Below are 17,671 nucleotides of genomic sequence, written 5' to 3'. Positions count from 1 at the left end.
TTGCCGATGATGACATCCGTAGCAGTGGGTGGGGCCTCCCGCTGGTTTTACTACTGATTCTTGTGAACCAGTCCAAACTGGGGGCAACCCATCACTGGTGTGAAATTTTGAGACTGTTGAAAGGACTGTATTGTAAACAGGAGATAGGTGGTATTTTATTCCTCCCCCTCTGTTGAAGGAAGGCTGTTCGATTTTAACATGGATGGCCTCTTTGACTCCTCTTTCAAACCAGTGTTCCTCTCTGTCCAGAATATGAACTTTGCTGTCTTCAAAAGAGTGACCCTTGTCTTTCAGATGGACTGCTTAATTCCTGTCCTGATGAGTCTGTTCTCCTGTGTTGTGCCATGAGTTTGTGAAATGGTTGTTTTGTTTCCCCAATGTACAGGACTGCACACCTGAAGGGGGATATGATACCATCTATCTCCTGTGATTGTAAGGGTTAGGGTTGCTCCTGCTCTTAAAAACTATAGGCAAAGTTGGATTGTTATACAATGCACTTGAATGTATATCTTTGCTTTGCAATTATTTAAACATGAAAAATATGGTGGTTAAAAAAAAATATCTGTCAGTCCAGACCTTGAATGCCTCACTATTCATAAGCCTGCTGCAAAATACATGGCTTCAAGAGATGACATTAAAGTGAAAAATTAAACAGGCAGTTTGTTTAATTCACACACTCTCTGCTTCTGTATGTCTATACACATATACAGAAAAACCAACTGGCTGTATTCGATTACCCCATTCTGTGTGCCAAATTTATGATCTGTCTTATTTGCTGATTAGTATTTACCTTCTTGGCCTTCTAATGTGCAAGCCACCTTCTAGACAAAGAAAAGAATTTGCCTAGGTAATGATATTTAGAGTTTGATTTGATGAAATGATAATCAATTCTCCACTTATACTTGGAGCTACTTTGGTCCAAATTCATCGTTTTTGTTGTTTGTAATTAATTATTAATGATTCACCTGGTTAGTATTTACCAAGAGGCAGTAATAATCCATACCAAGAATACACAAATTCTTTGGACTCAAGGCTATCCATGGCCTTTGAGTGATAAATTAAAGACTGCATTCCCCCTCCCCCAAAATGTGGTGGGAATTCAAGAAAAACATTTGATGTAATTTCATATTTCACATATGGTTAAACCCATTACCAGTGGTGGTATTCAACTGGTTTTATCCGGTTCGGGCAAACCGGTAGCGGCAGCTGTGGGAGGCTCCACTAGTGGTGAAATTCAATTTTTTTTACTACCGATTCTGTGGGTGTGGCTTGGTGGGTGTGGCTTGGTGGGTGTGGCAGGGGAAGGAGTTGGTATTTGCCGGTTCTCCAAACTACTCAAAATTTATGTTACCGGTTCTCCAGAACCTGTCAGAACCTGCTGAATTTCACCCCTGCACTCCATCCACCCACCCGCACGTCATCATGTCCCATTTTTGACCCTCTGTGCATGCGTGAAGGTGGCATGTGTGCTCACATTTGCGAACCGGTAGCCAAGGTAAATGAATGCCACCCCTGCCTATTACCAATTAATATAGGTGAACACTCTCCAGTCACATTTTAAAATTTCCTCCCTTGAATAATATTAAAAACAAGCCGATAACACTGTTAAAGTCTTCAAAGGATCACACTCAAGATTACTAGGGGTTGTACCCAGTTCTGGGTCTAAGGTTATCCATCTTTGCTCTGTTCAAATTAACATGGACTGAGATATGAGAATCTAGACTGATTGGAGAGAAAGGTTCTTCTTTGTTCTTTGAAGTAGTACCATTTATGAATAAATTAAAAGATCACAGTGCAAGGGAGCAGTCTGTCTGATAAAAAGAAAGAAAGAAACTGGGATACGATCAGATATTACGTGAAAAATTCTTATGAATATCTTTTGGTATGTCTGTATCAGTAATAGTACTGACTGATACTGAAGCTGACTAGTTTAAACAAAAGCCCATTCTTACCAATGGAATCCCATGCACAACAAAACAGCAATTATTTTTCATTCACTTTGTACCGCGTACTTATTATTAACCAAATGGGTCAATAAGAAGGATAAGGATAAGGATAATTTTATTTCTATACTGCCCCTCTCCCGAAGGATTCGGGGCGGTGTACAGCCAGATAAAAACACAATACAAATATCACAATTTAAATTTAAAAAATTATTAAAAGTATTACATTTAAGGCCAATTAACTAAAAAACCCAAACATTTAAGAACTCCGAATTTAAAATTCAATTATGAAGCTAGCCCTGCCTGTCGGAAGAGCAGGGTCTTAAGAGCACAGTGGAAAACTCGGAGATCAGAGATCTTGCCTATGTCCGGGGGCAGTTCATTCCAAAGGGCAGGGGCTCCCACAGAGAAGGCTCTCCCCCTGGGTGTCGCCAGCCAACATAATTTGGCTGACGGCACCCTGAGGAGTCCCTCTCTGTGGGAGCGGACTGGTCGGTGGGAGGCTATCAGTGGCAGAAGGTGGTCTCGTAAGTAGGGGTTATCTAACGTGGAGTGATCTAACTCTAAAGCCAGCTTGTTCTTCTAGAATGTTATTTGAGATAACCGTAGTCTCTAGTTTATGCAGTAAATGCATATAATTTAACAGTAACATTGATCACTTAGAATAACAGAGTTGGAAGGGACCTTGGAGGTCTTCTAGTCAACCCCTTGCTCAGGCAGGAAATCCTATACCATTTCAGACAAATGGTTATCCAAACTGCCACTGTTGGAGCATTTACAACTTCTGGAGGCAAGTTGTTCCAATGGTTAATTGTTCTAACTGTCAGGAAATTTCTCTTTCTAGGTTGCTTCTCTCCTTGATTAGTTTCTATCCATTGCTTCTTATCCTGCCCTCTGATGCTTTGGAGAATAGCTTGACTCCCTCTTCTTTGTGGCAGCCCCTGAGATATTGGAACACTGCTATCATATGACCCCCTAGTGCTTCTTTTAATTAAACTAGACATACCCAATTCCAGCAACCATTCTTTATATGAGCTCCAAGTTAATTCCTTTGTCTGCAGACCAACCAGTTTGGAGCATTAAAGCTGGGGGTCCCCAACCCCCGGACTGTGGACTGGCACTGGGCAGCGACATGCCAGAAACCGGACCATGCAAACAAGCAAAAACCCATTTGCTGGTTGCAGGCAGCACACAAAACCACACTCCCTCCGGTCTGTGGAAAAACATCTCTTCACGGAACCAGTCCCTGATGCCCCAAAGGCAGGGGTGAAATGCTCCCGGTTTGGACTAGTTCGACCGATCCAGTAGTGATCATGGCAGGTGGTTCAGAGAACCGGTAGTGATGGCGGTAGTGATGGCAGTAGCAATGGCGGTAGTGATGGCGGCGCAAGGCTCCACCCACCTGGTTGTCATTACTTCCTGGTTTTAACCAGGAAGTAATGTGTTTTTTACCCCCATAAGGTTTTGCACATGCACAGAGGGTCCGTGCGTGCATGGCGCATGCACTTCCGAACTGGTAAGGAAGGAAAGTAGATTTCACCCCTGCCCAAAGGTTGGGGGACTCTGCATTAGGGTAACCTTTCTTTGACTCTGTTGCAGTTAATAATGAAGGTGGGTGTGAGGGATACACAGTGAATATCTGGCTTTCTACAGTTTGATTATGTACCGTTGTAGGGTACCAGTCTACATTTGGGCCTAAGCTTTTCCAGTTCAGAATAGTTACGATCAGGGGTAGGTTCTACTTACCTTTACTACTGTTTCGCAGTGGGGCCGTGGTGTGCTCTTCTGCGCATGCACAGAAGCGTTTTAGTGACGTCGGGGTCGATGGGCGGAGCCTCCCGCTGGTTTTACTACTGGTTCTATAGAACCGGTGCGAACCGGGGGCAACCCACCACTGGTTATGATGAAATTTTCCCATTAGCACTAACTCTTAGAGAATATTCATAACAGCACCAGCTTTAACCTCTATGTAAACTTTTCTCCCCAATGCTAGCTCAGAGTCTTTAGGTTGTATGTTTGTATAACTCTGTAATATAGCATTAGAGAGCTTTGCACAAAGAGAGCTCCAGTGGAGGAAAAAGAGATCTGTAATCCATGTTATAGACCTGAATATAAAAGAAGAATAAGAATTGTGTCTAGTATACTTGGGTATTTTTCCTACTTATAAAGTCAAGTTTATAGACAACAGGCTAGAAACTAGGAGACTGTGAGTTCTAGTCCCATTTTAGGTATAAAGCCTGTAGGAAGTTAAAACCCACCTCTTTCCTAGAAAATGAAATATTTTAGGAAATATTAAAAGGGCAGAATATTTCCCCTAAAAGGGAGGCAGAAACCCCCCCCCCCTTTGTCAATGGGCCATTAAGGGCTGGGCCAGTCTATTCTACATTACAAAGATCTACCTCCTTCAGGCAGAGCCATTTAATTGCCCTTCATTGCATCACCCAGCAAGATTCAACCAAACTTAACACAGAAACAACCTAAAAGGCTAGCTATGACCTCTGACAACAACCAATCAGGATACTCTTCCTGTGCCCCAGGAAGTTCAAAGCCAGAGAGGGTATAAAACCCAGGGACTCTCAGCAGCTATTCCCTTTTTGCCGAAGATCTTCAAGGCATGTGATCCTGTTCATCAATAAACCTTCTTTCCAAGCAGTCTCCATGTTTCCAGTGTCTTTCTTCCCACTTGGAACTGAACCCAGATGGACGTTTCTTCCAACAAGCCAACTGGGCCAGTCACTTTCTTTCTATCCTAGGAAGAAGGCAGGGAGGGATTATGCCAAGCACAAAAAAGGAATAAGATGTTGGCATGTTGCTCTTTCCAGGTTTCATATAAACCTAGGAAGTGTGAATAAGAAGCATTTGGTTTAAAATGGAAATGAAACTACAGTCATTCTCCTCCAGTCTGGAGGACCATGTCCAACCTGTGAATTCTTGTTGAGAGTGTTTGATGAATATTCCTACTAGGAGGGAACTGCTGAGTTCAGCCAGCAAGTCTCTCCACTGGCTGGGAATCTTATACCTTAAACAGGGAAGAATCAAACTTACATCTGTTCTCCTGCTGTTGCATCTTAACAAAGCATACTTTGGGCATTAGCTGGCAGAAAGAGGGAGGGGGAATGAATTGGATGATTGCTGAGAATTGTGTCAAGGAAATCCTGCCCCCTCTGAGTTTTTTTTCCCATTCCACCATTAACCTGCTTGACTTCACTTTTCAGAGCTTGTTTGCTCTTAGGCATCTTTATGGCTCACATACCTCCATCAGGTTGAAGGGCCATGGCATTTGAGAGAAGGTCCATGTGTAAAGCTTAAGAAATTCAGCCATTGCAAACCCACCCTCCCTCCCTCTTTTGCCTTCCAGCCATGGCATAGAGAATGGGACAAAGTTAACCCTATAACCTTTCATCAAAGGTTCATGTTCCCTGAATAAGATTGATGGGGCTTCTCTCCCACACAGCCTGCTGATACGTTGGCAATTAAATACCCGATAGGAGAGAGCCAAGACTGCCTGGTAAAATGGCTGCAGAAATAACAGGATATAGAGGTCCAAACCTAACTGAATTCAGGAGCCTCCCACCCTCCGTTTTTCCACATCTAAGCAGAAGTCAAAGGCTGAATCATAATAATTCTCTCTTTCTTTCTCTCTCTTTCTCCCCCCCCCCCGTGTCTCTCTCTGTTTCTCTCTCTGTCTCTGTCTCTGTCTCTCTCTCTCTTTCTCTCTCTCTCCCTCCCCATCTACCTCTCTCTCTAGGGGTGTGTGTGTGTTTGTCACCAGGATTATTTCACTTGAGTGGAAGATCAAACTTTCGCCATCAAACAAGGACAGCCTCCAAATATTGCAACAGGAAAATATTCTGCTGGGTTTGGAGAAGCATTTCCAATTATGGTTAGTCTGGTTAAGAAGTTTTGCAGAGTTTGTAAGAGGCAACTAGATAATTCTGTCAAAAAGCATAAAACAAACATTGAATTCTAAATTGAAAGCAGTTAGATAATAACCCCACTCTCCAGGAAGGAAGGGAGGGAGGGAGGGAGGGAGGGAGGAAGGAAGGAAGGAAGGAAGGAAGGAAGAAAGAAAGAAAGGAAGGAAGGAAGGAAGGAAGGAAGGAAGGAAGGAAGGAAGGAAGGAAGGAAGGAAGGAAGGAAGGAAAGGTGGCTTACACTAGAAACTTAGTGTAAGTTTGTAGTGTAAGTCTGTAGGAGAGAACAAAATGAGAAAGCAGGAAGCATATTTTCAGTACAGCAAAATAGATGGCCTAATTTTCTGCTTGCTATTAAAACAAAAACAAAAAAACCCGCAAACCCATCTTTTCTTAAAAGGTGTAAAATGGATTATTTTTACTTTTACAAGGGAAAGAAATGTTCAAACGAAATCATATATCTTTGTTACAGTCTTTGACCAACCTTTACAGTAAAAAAAAAAAAAAGGATAGTTTGACATATGAGTTTGTTATTGGTAAAGGGCAAAAAAATAATAGGACAATAAAATGACATATTCAATTTAAAGTTTTATGCAGTTGTATAACTTGGTGACCATATTTGATAAGCGAGTGGAGGATTAGCATTCCTTAAAAATAAGGAACATAAAATTTATTAGCATGACCCTTGTATTTGAAAATGATTGGCACGCCCACAGAACCGGTAGTAAAAATTTTTAGAACCCATCCCTGCTCCAATGGATGTAAAGGTGAAAAACTCACAGCTCACTTTTTTCACTGCTGTTGTAACTTTGAGTGGTCACTAAATGAACTATTGTAAATCGAGGACTACCTGTAATCCATAAACAACACCTGCTCTTCTAACAACCTCCTTAAATTTATTTAAACCTAGTTCATACATTAAACTAAACAAACCAGGCATAGCATTCATTTTGTTTTTGTTTTACTCCTGCACAAACCCTTCTCTTTTGATAGTCCTTCATTCTATTAGTCTCTCTCTAAAGGTTCACATCTTATTGTACATGCAGGTAATAGAATCTTTAGTCTGGCAAAATCTTATCTATAGGTGTGAAACAGAGGTTGGTTTTAGCAGGTTCTGACCAGTTCTGGAGAACTGGTAGCGGAAATTTGGGTAGTTTGGAGAACCGGTAGTAAAAATTCTGACTGGCCCCACCCCCATCTATTCTCTGCGTCCCAAATCCCAGCTGATCGGGAGGAAATGGGGATTTTGCAGGAACCTTCCCCTGGAGTGGTTGAAAATAGTTGAAAAGAAAAAAGTATGGTTCATTGACATTGCAATACCTGGTGATGCACGGATTGAAGATAAGCAGCAAGAAAAAATCACAAAGTACCGGGATTTGCAAATTGAAGTTGAGCGACTGTGGAAAAAGAAATCGTGTGTTGTCCCAATTGTAATTGGAGCCCTTGGAGCAATACCCAAAGGGCTACCCCACTATTTAGAAATTCTAAATTTGCCGGACTTGAACATTTTGACTCTACAAAAAAACCACCTTACTTGGAACAGCTTACATCCTCCGACGATACCTTAACAGTTCCTAGGTCCTTGGTTAGGACTCGAGCTGTTGAGCTATTAACCAGCCTCAAAGGCTGTGAATCTCACTAAAGATTAAATATTATTATTATTATTATTATTATTATTATTATTATTATTATTATTATTATTATATTTCTATACCGCCCTTCTCCCGAAGGTCTCAGGGCGGTGTACAGCCTATTAAAACACAAAAATATACGGATATCAATTAAAAAATAATTAAAATTATTAAATAATTTCGGCCTGAATTAAAACCCAAAAATTTAAAACACCCAATTTAAAAATCATTACATTGATAGTCTGGCCTGGCAGAACAGCAGGATCTTGAGGGCACAGCGAAATACACGGAGGTTGGAGATCTTGCGCAATTCCGGGGGCAGTTCATTCCATAGGGCAGCAGGCCATGTTGGAACTAGAGTAAGGGGTATGGATGAGCCCTTTGCTGAAGAATTACGTCCTAGAGAGCAAGTAAGATTAACAGACATCTTGAATGCAGTATTTGCATTCCAAATATGGGACTGAGTACATGAACTTGCACAAGAATCTCCCATTCCTATTACCATTGTTGTTGTTAGTATTCCACAATAACTAAATCAACTTCATATTAATACAAAGTGAGGGTAAAGTAAAGGCCTTCCCAAAGATCTAATGTCTCTTGAATAATCTTAATCTTAAACTAGGAGAAGGACCTGGTAGAAGACTAATGTGATCACCACCCATCAAAGAAGGAACAACTCTTGGCTTTATTCTTCCCAAGAATCTACCATTCAGAATCTACACCCTTGAACAGAAGAACGCACTGGCTTTTCCTAGATCAAGCAATTTGATCAAGCACCTCTGGAAGATTGCATCCTTTAACTACTGAGAGAAGCATCAGGGCAAGAGAAGACCAGGTGGGTCCCATATGTCAGCCAACCAAGAAACAGCTTCTCCATGGCTTGTTTTCATGCCATTCTTCATTTATTCTATTGGTTAGCTTGTGAATTTGCAGTCAGGGCCTTATATCCTTCGGATGGCATGCAATGTTTCAGAAATTGCAAGTACTTTGTAACTAGGAACAATACTCCTAATAGAAATAGCTTGCATTGCAAGCATGTGGTGTATCCTTTCCTCAGGGTATCAAATTAGCTGAAATAAATTGCCACACTTGGAATTTCTGGAGTGAACAAGTGATTCATGGTGCTCAATTTAGTGTGATGGATCCCTGATTTGTTGCCACTGGGTGTATTTATCAGAGATGAGGCCTGGCAATCCCAGGTGGAAGATGGCAGAGAGAAAGGGCCATTTTATAGCTGAGGACTATGCATTTTGATTTATTGCAAGAGATTCCAAGCCATCTAATAGAAGCACTTTGTTGAGGCAAGGAACAGCATGGATGCAAATGTATTAGTAGCCAAAAGCAAAGGATGAATAAACTTAATTACACCCTAGATGAGAATATGAGTGGCATGGTGGCATGGTGTTGTAGAGGTGAAGAGGCATGCCTCCCACTTGGAAGGTTGAGAGTTCAATCCTAAATAGTGACAGATGTTTGTCTCTCAGGGTACAAAAAGTAAACACTCAGTTCCATTCAGTCACCTCCAACTCCACCCCAGTGGTGGGTTGCCCTCAGTTTGGACCAGCAGGAGGACCTGCCCACTGTCCCGGATGTTGGCATCAGCGCATGATCCCGTTGTGAACCGGTAGTAAAGGTAAGTAGAACGAACCCCTGCTCCACCCCCATATAAGGGATTAAAGGCAGACGTAGTATTCAGCCGGTTCAGACCAGTTCGGGCGAACCAGTAGCAGAAATGTTAACTGTTTCGCCAAACTGGCAAATACCACCTCTGGCTGGCCCTATCCCCATCTGCCCAGTCGCCCGGTCACCGCTCCACCCTGCTCCACCGCTCCACCCACCCTGCTCGCCCGCTCCACCACTGATTAAAGGGTCATTAAAAAAATACCCTAGATGAGGATGATAATGCATCAGAGATGTTTCTGAGTAGATGAAAACAGGTTTGTATGAGAAAAAAAATTAGTTTACTTTGATTGGAAGTCACTTACAACTTCTATGGACCAAAACTGGAAACCCTAAACAAAGAGGAAATTTGCAGAAATTGGTATTTTTAAACAAGGTTGGGAAGAAGAAGGTTTTGGTCCACAATTTTTATGCAAGCTGACCCAACTCACATTTCCCAATCTAATAGGAGGACCAGAAAATAGCTAGCTTTCTGACATAGTGTATGTATTTGAATGTTGCGATGTAGCTCTGAGCAGAAGTTTTGCTAAAAGATTGTAATAAAGCCATTACCCCAAATTTGCCTGTTAGCATAAACTTAATAAACTAGTACAAACTGGGAAAAGAAACATTTTCCTATTAACAAAAACTGTACGTGAAATAAATGCAAATTACAGCATAGACTTACATTAGGCAGAAACTGAATGGAACAGACTTATGTTTGAATGTGCACAAAATTGACATGATATAAGAATGTTTCATCCAACAACTATCTCCAAGCATTATATAAAATGTATATAAAATGTATTCAGTTCACATTTAATAATCTGAAAATACTATCAAACCTAGATAAGAGGCTTGAAAAGATTTTCAATTGAAATTACCTGCAAAATCTGTGCCAATTTCATACAATCACCAATTTTCTAAATCTGTCAGGAGCAAAGGCAACTTTCTTTTTGATCTGTGGTAGTTATTATTTTTTAAAAAAACCCACAATCTCTTCTCCTTTAAAAAGCAAGTAAATAGTTTGCAAAGACTTTAATCCAGAAATAATGTTACCTCTGCTGAAACTCTCAGCTATATCCAAGCTGAGCTCTCTAATACCTTATTTCAACAATGTTTCCAGGTATCTCTGAAGCTAAATAATCAAAGCAACAAGGATTGTTTTGGAAGGGAATGATTTTCTGCGCCCGGATTTAAGGGTTAGTGGGAGGAACAGCAATTAATGTGGAAGAAAGTATTTTAAAGAAAAGAAGAGAGAAAGATATGGGAGTGGTAAGTGATGCCTTATCATTTCAAGGATTGTGTGAAAGAGCATCTCCTGGGGAATGTCATTACAATAGGATGGCTGAGAAAGAATTATGAGAAAGAAGTAAAAATAAATAGTGATTTAGTTGTTCTTTAGAATTTCAGGCCAGGGATTTTTCAGCTCTATTATTTATTTATGGGATATCTGTCCTGGTTTTATTACTTTATAGTAGTAATAAATAAATATAAGAAACTTGGGACAGCAAGCATATCTAATACTCCTTCCTCTTACTATTTTTCACATAACAACAACCCTGTGAGATGGGTTGAGCTGAGAGCAGTGGTGGGATTCAAGTAATTTAACAACCGGTTCTCTGCCCTAATTATTTCTTCCAACAACCAATTTGCCAAACTGTTCAGAAAGTTAACAACCGGTTCTCCCAAAGTGGTGCAAACTGGCTGAATCCCATCACTGGCTGAGAGGGGATGACTGGCCCAAAGTCACTCTATCCAGTCAGTTTTCAGGCCTAAGGCAGGACTAGAACTCACTGTCTCCTGGTTTCTAGGCCGCCATCTTATCCACTACTACTACTACTACACCCAGTTGAAGATAATTTAGCATTGCTTCATCCGTTACTAAATTAACCCGTTTTCAGGACCCTCTCAATATATTAAGATGTGAGAAAATCAAATAACTGGATTTGCCACTTATCTGCGAAATGGATCTAATCCTAACCAAGCTTCATTGGTGTTGCATATATATCTGGTAGGTTTTAAATTGATCTGGTTAAGCTGACATATTTAATATGTACTATTTATTTATTACATTTCTATGGGTCCATCATACTGATACAGTGACCCTGTGTGGCTTATAATGTAATACAAAGTGCTAAAAACAATTAAAATAAGAAAAATTGAATAGAAAAGTTAAAAATTAAAAACAAAGATGATGGGTAGCCTGGGGATTAGAATCTTTTAGAATCTAGAATCAGCCACCCTCAGTGTAACTGACTCCTATTGGGTTACTCCCAGGCCAAGCAACAGAGACAAGTTTTTAGGCTCTTCCAAAAGATGAGAAGGGTTGGGGAAGAACTCAACTCCAATGGGAGAATATTCGGCGGGGACCATAACCTCAAAAATCTAGTAGAAAATCATAAATGTTCCTCTCCACAGAAATCTTTTAGTAAAAAGTGAAAGATTTATACAGTCTGAAGAAAAATCACAGTAATATGCTTCCTGTTGGAAATTTTCAATAACAAGAGCATCAATGATTTTTTTTTTTTTTATGCAGTCATATTCCCCTCTGTATTTCCTTTGAGTCTATCCCTTATGTACTGCTTGGGAAGAAACACTTTCGAACAACTCACTCCTACCAGTGCATGCTGACCTTCCTCATTTAAGAACCATGGTGGCGCGGTGATTAGAATGCAGTTGTTATTAGTTGCTAAGTCATGTCTGACCCATCGCGACCCCATGGACAACGTTCCTTCAGGCCTTCCTGTCCTCTACCATCTTCTGGAGTCCATTTAAGCTCAAGCCTATTGCTTCAGTGACTCCATCCAGTCACCTCATTCTCTGTCATCCCCTTCTTCTTTTGCCCTCACTCTGCAGGCTAATTTTGCTGCCAGCAGTTTGGCAGTTCAATTCCCACTGGCTCAAGGTTGAGTCAGCCTTCCATCCTTCCGAGGTGGGTAAAATGAGGATTCAGATTGTTGGGGGCCATAGGCTGACTCTGTAAACCGCTTAGAGAGGGCTGTAAAGCACAATGAAGCGGTATGTAAGTCTAAATATTATTGCTATTGCTACCAGCAGAAAGACTCAAATCCAGGAAGCCCCCACTGGCACTTCAACAACCTCTGCCCAATTACTTTAACATCAATTCCCAATGAAAAGCCAAATAGGCCACTGGATGTTCAGTTATAGGAAGACATATAAATGATCCCATAAAAATGGTGGCAGGCATCTCACATGAGTCTGCTGGGACTCTGTATAAACGCATGGTATTATCCCCTCAGTGTGACTGTAGAGTCCGATGTCAAAGAGTAGATCACATTGGCCACACTTGGAATACTGCATTCAGTTTTGATCGCCACGATGTAAAAAAGATGTGGAGACTCTAGAAAGAGTGCAGAGAAGAGCAACGAAGATGGTTAGGGGATTGGAGGCTAAAACATATGAAGAACAGTTGCAGGAACTGAATATGAAGAGAAGGACTAGGGGAGACATGATAGCAGTGTTCCAATATCTCAGGGGCTGCCACAGACAAGAGGGAGTCAAGCTATTCTCCAAAGCGCCTGAGGGTAGGACAAGAAGTAATGGGTGGAAACTAATCAAGGAGAGAAGCAACTTAGAATTAAGGAGAAATTTCCTGACAATTAGAACAATTAATAAGTGGAACAACTTGCCTGCAGAAGTTGTGAATGCTCCAACACTGGAACTTTTTAAGAAGATGTTGGATAACCATTTGTCTGAAGTGGTATAGGGTTTCCTGCCTAGGCAGGGGTTGGACTAGAAGACCTCCAGGGTCCCTTCTAACTCTGTTATTCTATTCTATTCTATTCTATTCTATTCTATTCTATTCTATTCTATTCTATTCTATTCTATTCTATTCTATTCTATTCTATTCTATTCTATTCTATTCTATCATCTGTAAACTGAGGGCATGTACTGTTCCAGTATCTGATTTTTTTAAAACAAAAATAATGCTGAGTTTCAGTGATTAGTTGGCTTAGACATTGATCTTTGAACATAGATCTTTTTAATCTTCATGTTTTATTGGGTTCTATTAATCTAGTTGAAATGTTAAATCATATTGCTAGTCCGTGTATATGATACGCCATATGCTAAATAAATAAATAAAATTTGCCCACTCAAATGTCTATCATGAGATAGACTTCAGTTGGGTTTATTGTGAGGAAAACACTCATTAAAGCAAAACCAAAGCATTTTGGAGATAGAAATAACAGTTTACTTTATTGGAAATAACTTGCAGTGAGCCACTGGGCTCCCTGCCAGCAGACTGCAGGAAAGAGCCCCAAGCAAACCCACTCCTGCCATTATGTACATTGGCAATAACATTGAAACAGATAGATATCAGAAAGATAAAGGGATTATGTAACCACCCAGTGCCACTTCCCCCTGAAATGCTTTGAAATGCTATTTGATTGATACTATAAATTTTCACATTTGTAGTATCCTAAAGGTATCAACATGTGCCATAAATGTTGGAGTTCCTCTGACTTTCTCTAGACCAGTGATGGCTAACCTTTATGCCATCGCGTGCCAGGAGGAGGGACAGGGGAGGTTCGTGCGCGCGCATGCCCACACCCATAATTCTATGTGCCCCACCCTGCGCATGCGCGCACAACTCCCCTTCCCCCCCCTCGGTCTTGGCACGCGATGGCCCGGTAGGCCCATTTTTCTTTGTCACCTGGCTCCAGATCCTCTCTATGCATCTGGGGAGGGTGAAAACAGCCTTCGCCACCCCCTTGGAGGCCCTCCCCAGATGCATAGAGAGGATCTGCATGCGCAGGGTGGGACACATAGAATTATAGGCGTGGCCGCGCGCGCAAACCTCCCCTGCCCTCCCCCTTCCTGGCTCACAATGGCAAAAAGGTTAGCCATCACTGGGTTAGACATTTATACTACTTCTGCCAAAAGGTATGATATATTTTTCATATTATAAAGTGGAATGCTCTTTTCACTACGAGTTGAACAGTCATATCCAATCTAGTTCTTTTTCAGTGGCTCATGTTTGTGATAATTACTAGGCATCAGTGTGAATATGTCAAGAGCATGTCTTGTCAGGCTAACCTTATCTTATTTTTTTATCTAGCAATTTTCTTAATGAATTTTCAGACCGCTATAGACATACCTTAATTTCAACAAAGCACTTGACAGAGTACCCCATGACATTCTGATTAGCAAACTTGTTAAATATATCATGGAAAGCATGTGAATAGGTTCACAGCTGACTTAAAAACTATATCAAAACAAATCATCAATAATTTTTTTTATCAAAGTGGAATAAGGTATCAACTGAGATATCCAATGGTTCAGAACAAAACTTTCCAGTATTCACATTTCTGTTTTGTGTGAGATAGAAGAAATGCTTATCAAATATGCAAATGACACAAAATTGGATGGGATAGCAAATAGACCAAAAGGAAATTGAAAACAATCATGATAGGTCAGAAAAATGGACTGAAAGTAACACAATGAAAATGAACAAAGATTAATGCCAACTTCTTCATGAAGGAAACAATCAAATATACTAATATAGAATGGAGAAACAGAGCTTGCTAATAGTAGTTGTGAAAACATTCTTGGAACAATAGTTGATTGCAAACAGTGATTGCAAATTAGTCTAAAGAGATGGATTTGTTTGGTGTTCAAGGTTGTTTGCTGAATGCAGCAAGAATAATATACTTTGGAAATAGATTATGTGTGAGAATAAATGGAAGGTTTGGACTGGAGAAAGGTTCATCATTCAGAAAAGTGTTGAGCAAAGATGGGTGTTGTTCCTTGTCTGCTTGCTCAGTTACCAAGGTCCAGAATATGGCGGAACCTAGGTGATTTGCTATTGTTCTGAAGTCTTACCCTTAGTTGCCATAGTGTGGTTTGTTTGGTATTATGATTTATATTATTGTTTGCCAAGTTTGGTCTGCATCCAGAGCCACCATGCTGAATACAATACAATAATAGCAATAATACATAACAATAATCAGGATATCTAGAACAAGCAAGTGTAGCAGGGATGGGTTCTAAAATTTTTTACTACTGGTTCTGTGGGCGTGGCTTAATGGTCGTGTGACAATTCTTTAGGATTTAGCAGAGGTACTGGTCTACCAGGCTTTTAATTGCTTGCAGAGCTGTACCGGTCTACTCATTTGTTTTTGCAGGCACTCATTTGTTTTTGCAGGCACCAGTCTACCACCACACTGCCTTTTAACACTGATCAGCTGTAGGGCTGCCCTTTGAAGCCCCGCAGCAAGAGTTTAATCAGTTTTTTTCTTTCTAGCCGATCAGCTGGGACTCAGGAGGCAGCAATAGATTGGGGGTGGTGCCAAATAAAAGGTAAGAATAACACGGGGGGGGGGGGCAGGGGGGCAGAACCGGTTCGGTGACATCATATCGTCACTGCTACCGGCTCGGTGGAACAGGGCAGAACCGGGAGGAACCCACCACTGAAGTGTAGGCTCTCAGTACTGCAAGAAACTTCCAGGGTCTTAGGAGCAAAAAGTATGGAAGAAGAGTGACATTATTGGGCAAATGTCATGGGACAAGAAAAATGCAAAGCAATTCCACAGTTTGTCAAAATTCCTTTTTTCTTTCTTTTTTTTTTTTTGACAATATCATGCTTTGATGAATGAGAAGCTAATCCAGTCTTTCAATTTTGGGGGGTAAACTTTTTTTAAAACAAAAACTATTTAATTTTTCCAACCATGTATATGGAACTTGTCCAGAACTTAGTATAGTTTCACTGTAGATCACCCACCTGTCTCTATCCCCATAATCATACATGCCAGAATTCTGATAGCTCCATTATCTCTTATTGTCCTGAGCATCTAATTGGTAGATAAGGAGCTTTCTTCTCTACTTTATATTTTTACACTCCATACTTCCTTTCCCTCAAAATTAGTTACAAAACAAAAATCCAGCAACTGAATATGGATGGTACCAAAAGCCTCTTTGGTTGTCATGCATCTCCCCACTAGTTATGATAAACCAATTGATGTCCTCAGGATTTTCTTCCTTTTGTTCTGAAGCAAAACAATCAACATAAAAACAGTTTCCACAAGCTAAGATATTTAAGCAGGACAATTATTTATGCAGTTGGATGGAGCCTTTTAAGACGTCATGCCTAACCCTCTGTTCAGTACAGGAGCATTCTAGATAATTTTTTTTTGGTCTGCATTTAAGTACATCCAGTACTTGAATGATTGGTTTCTTCTCATTTTAAAGAAGTGATTCAATAACTCTCACTCTACTGCTATGGTCCTTCAAGTCAGTTTTGACTCTTGGTGACTATATGGATAAGTCTGCTCAGGGGTTTTGGGGGGGGGGGCAACTTCTCAGAAATGGTTTGCCAGTACCTTCTTCTAAAGCCTGAGAAAGAGGAACTGGCCCAAGTCATCCAAAAGTCATGCCTGATTTAGATTTCCCTGCTCCTTATCCAGCATCTTTAATCACTATATCAAACTGGCTCTCATCAATGCATACTTATATAATATATAATTCTCCACTGTGGATTCACTAAAGGGATCCAACATGGTGGCATAGTGGTTAGAATGTAGTATTGCAAGCTGACTCTGTTCACAGCCAAGGAGTACAATTCTGAGCAGCTCAAGGTTGACTCAGCCTTCCATCCTTCTGAAGTTGATAAAATGAGGACCCAGATTGTTGGGGGCAATATGCTCACTCTGTAAATTTAGAATGTGCTGTAAAACACTATGAAGTGGTATATAAGTCTAAATGTTATTGCTATTGCTATGCCAGCTCCACAGACCAGACCAGAGGACCTGATTCCTTATGTAACATAGGCAATTGTCCCTGCCTGCTTCCTGTCCACCAGCATTGCAGCAGATAACATTTGCACCCCAGTTTCCTTTTTGCTCCTCCTGTGTCTATTTCTTCCCTTTATCTCTAACCTCTTTTTAAGCTGGTTCAAACCCCCTCAAGTCAGCTAGCCCCATTGCCTCTGATAATGTGGGAATTAATTGCTGTGCTTTGACTCCAATTTATGGATTTGCATTTAGGAATTTGAATGGCTATTCTCTCTCCATGCTTCAAATGTTGCATTCAGTTCCTGTCCTCTCATTCTTTTCTAGAGTTTTAAGTAAGTAGCTGCCAGTCTGGTCCAAGGTTTAATGTATGCGTTTGTGTCTTTGATTATTCTAATCAAATTATTGTAATTCACCTAATTATTCTAATCTCTGCAACTTTTCTCATTGCTAATTCTCCACATTTGAGAGCCCATGCATAGTTCTATTTTTCTCACTTAAGCAATCCAATTCTTCTCACTACCTGCCATGACTGTGGGTGAAAGAATTTACCGATAACCCTGTTTTTCTATACAATCCTTGGTAAGGATTGCTTGCTAAGGGCCTTGGTAGTACAGTGGTCTAAAGCACCCTGTTATTAAGAACAGCTGCCTGCAATTACTGCAGGTTCGAATCTTGTCAAGGCTCAAGGTTGACTCAGCCTTCCATCCTTTCTAAGGTAGGTAAATTGAGGACCCAGTTTGTGGGGGCAATGAGCTGACTTTGTTTAAATA

At 40.7% G+C, this 17,671-nt stretch overlaps 1 non-coding gene across 1 annotated transcript; it reads right to left on the bottom strand.

The window, feature by feature from the left end:
- Positions 1-11,506: 11,506 nt before the first annotated feature.
- LOC117667795 (U5 spliceosomal RNA) lies at positions 11,507-11,623 on the bottom strand. Its single transcript, XR_004592148.1, has one exon. It is a non-coding gene; the product is annotated as a U5 spliceosomal RNA (small nuclear RNA).
- Between the last annotated feature and the right edge of the window lie 6,048 nt (positions 11,624-17,671).

This window comes from Pantherophis guttatus, chromosome 1, assembly GCF_059756535.1.
Source record: "Pantherophis guttatus breed Tessera chromosome 1, ASM5975653v1, whole genome shotgun sequence".
Lineage (NCBI taxonomy): Eukaryota > Metazoa > Chordata > Lepidosauria > Squamata > Colubridae > Pantherophis > Pantherophis guttatus.
This window is presented reverse-complemented; position numbering and strand designations above follow the sequence as displayed.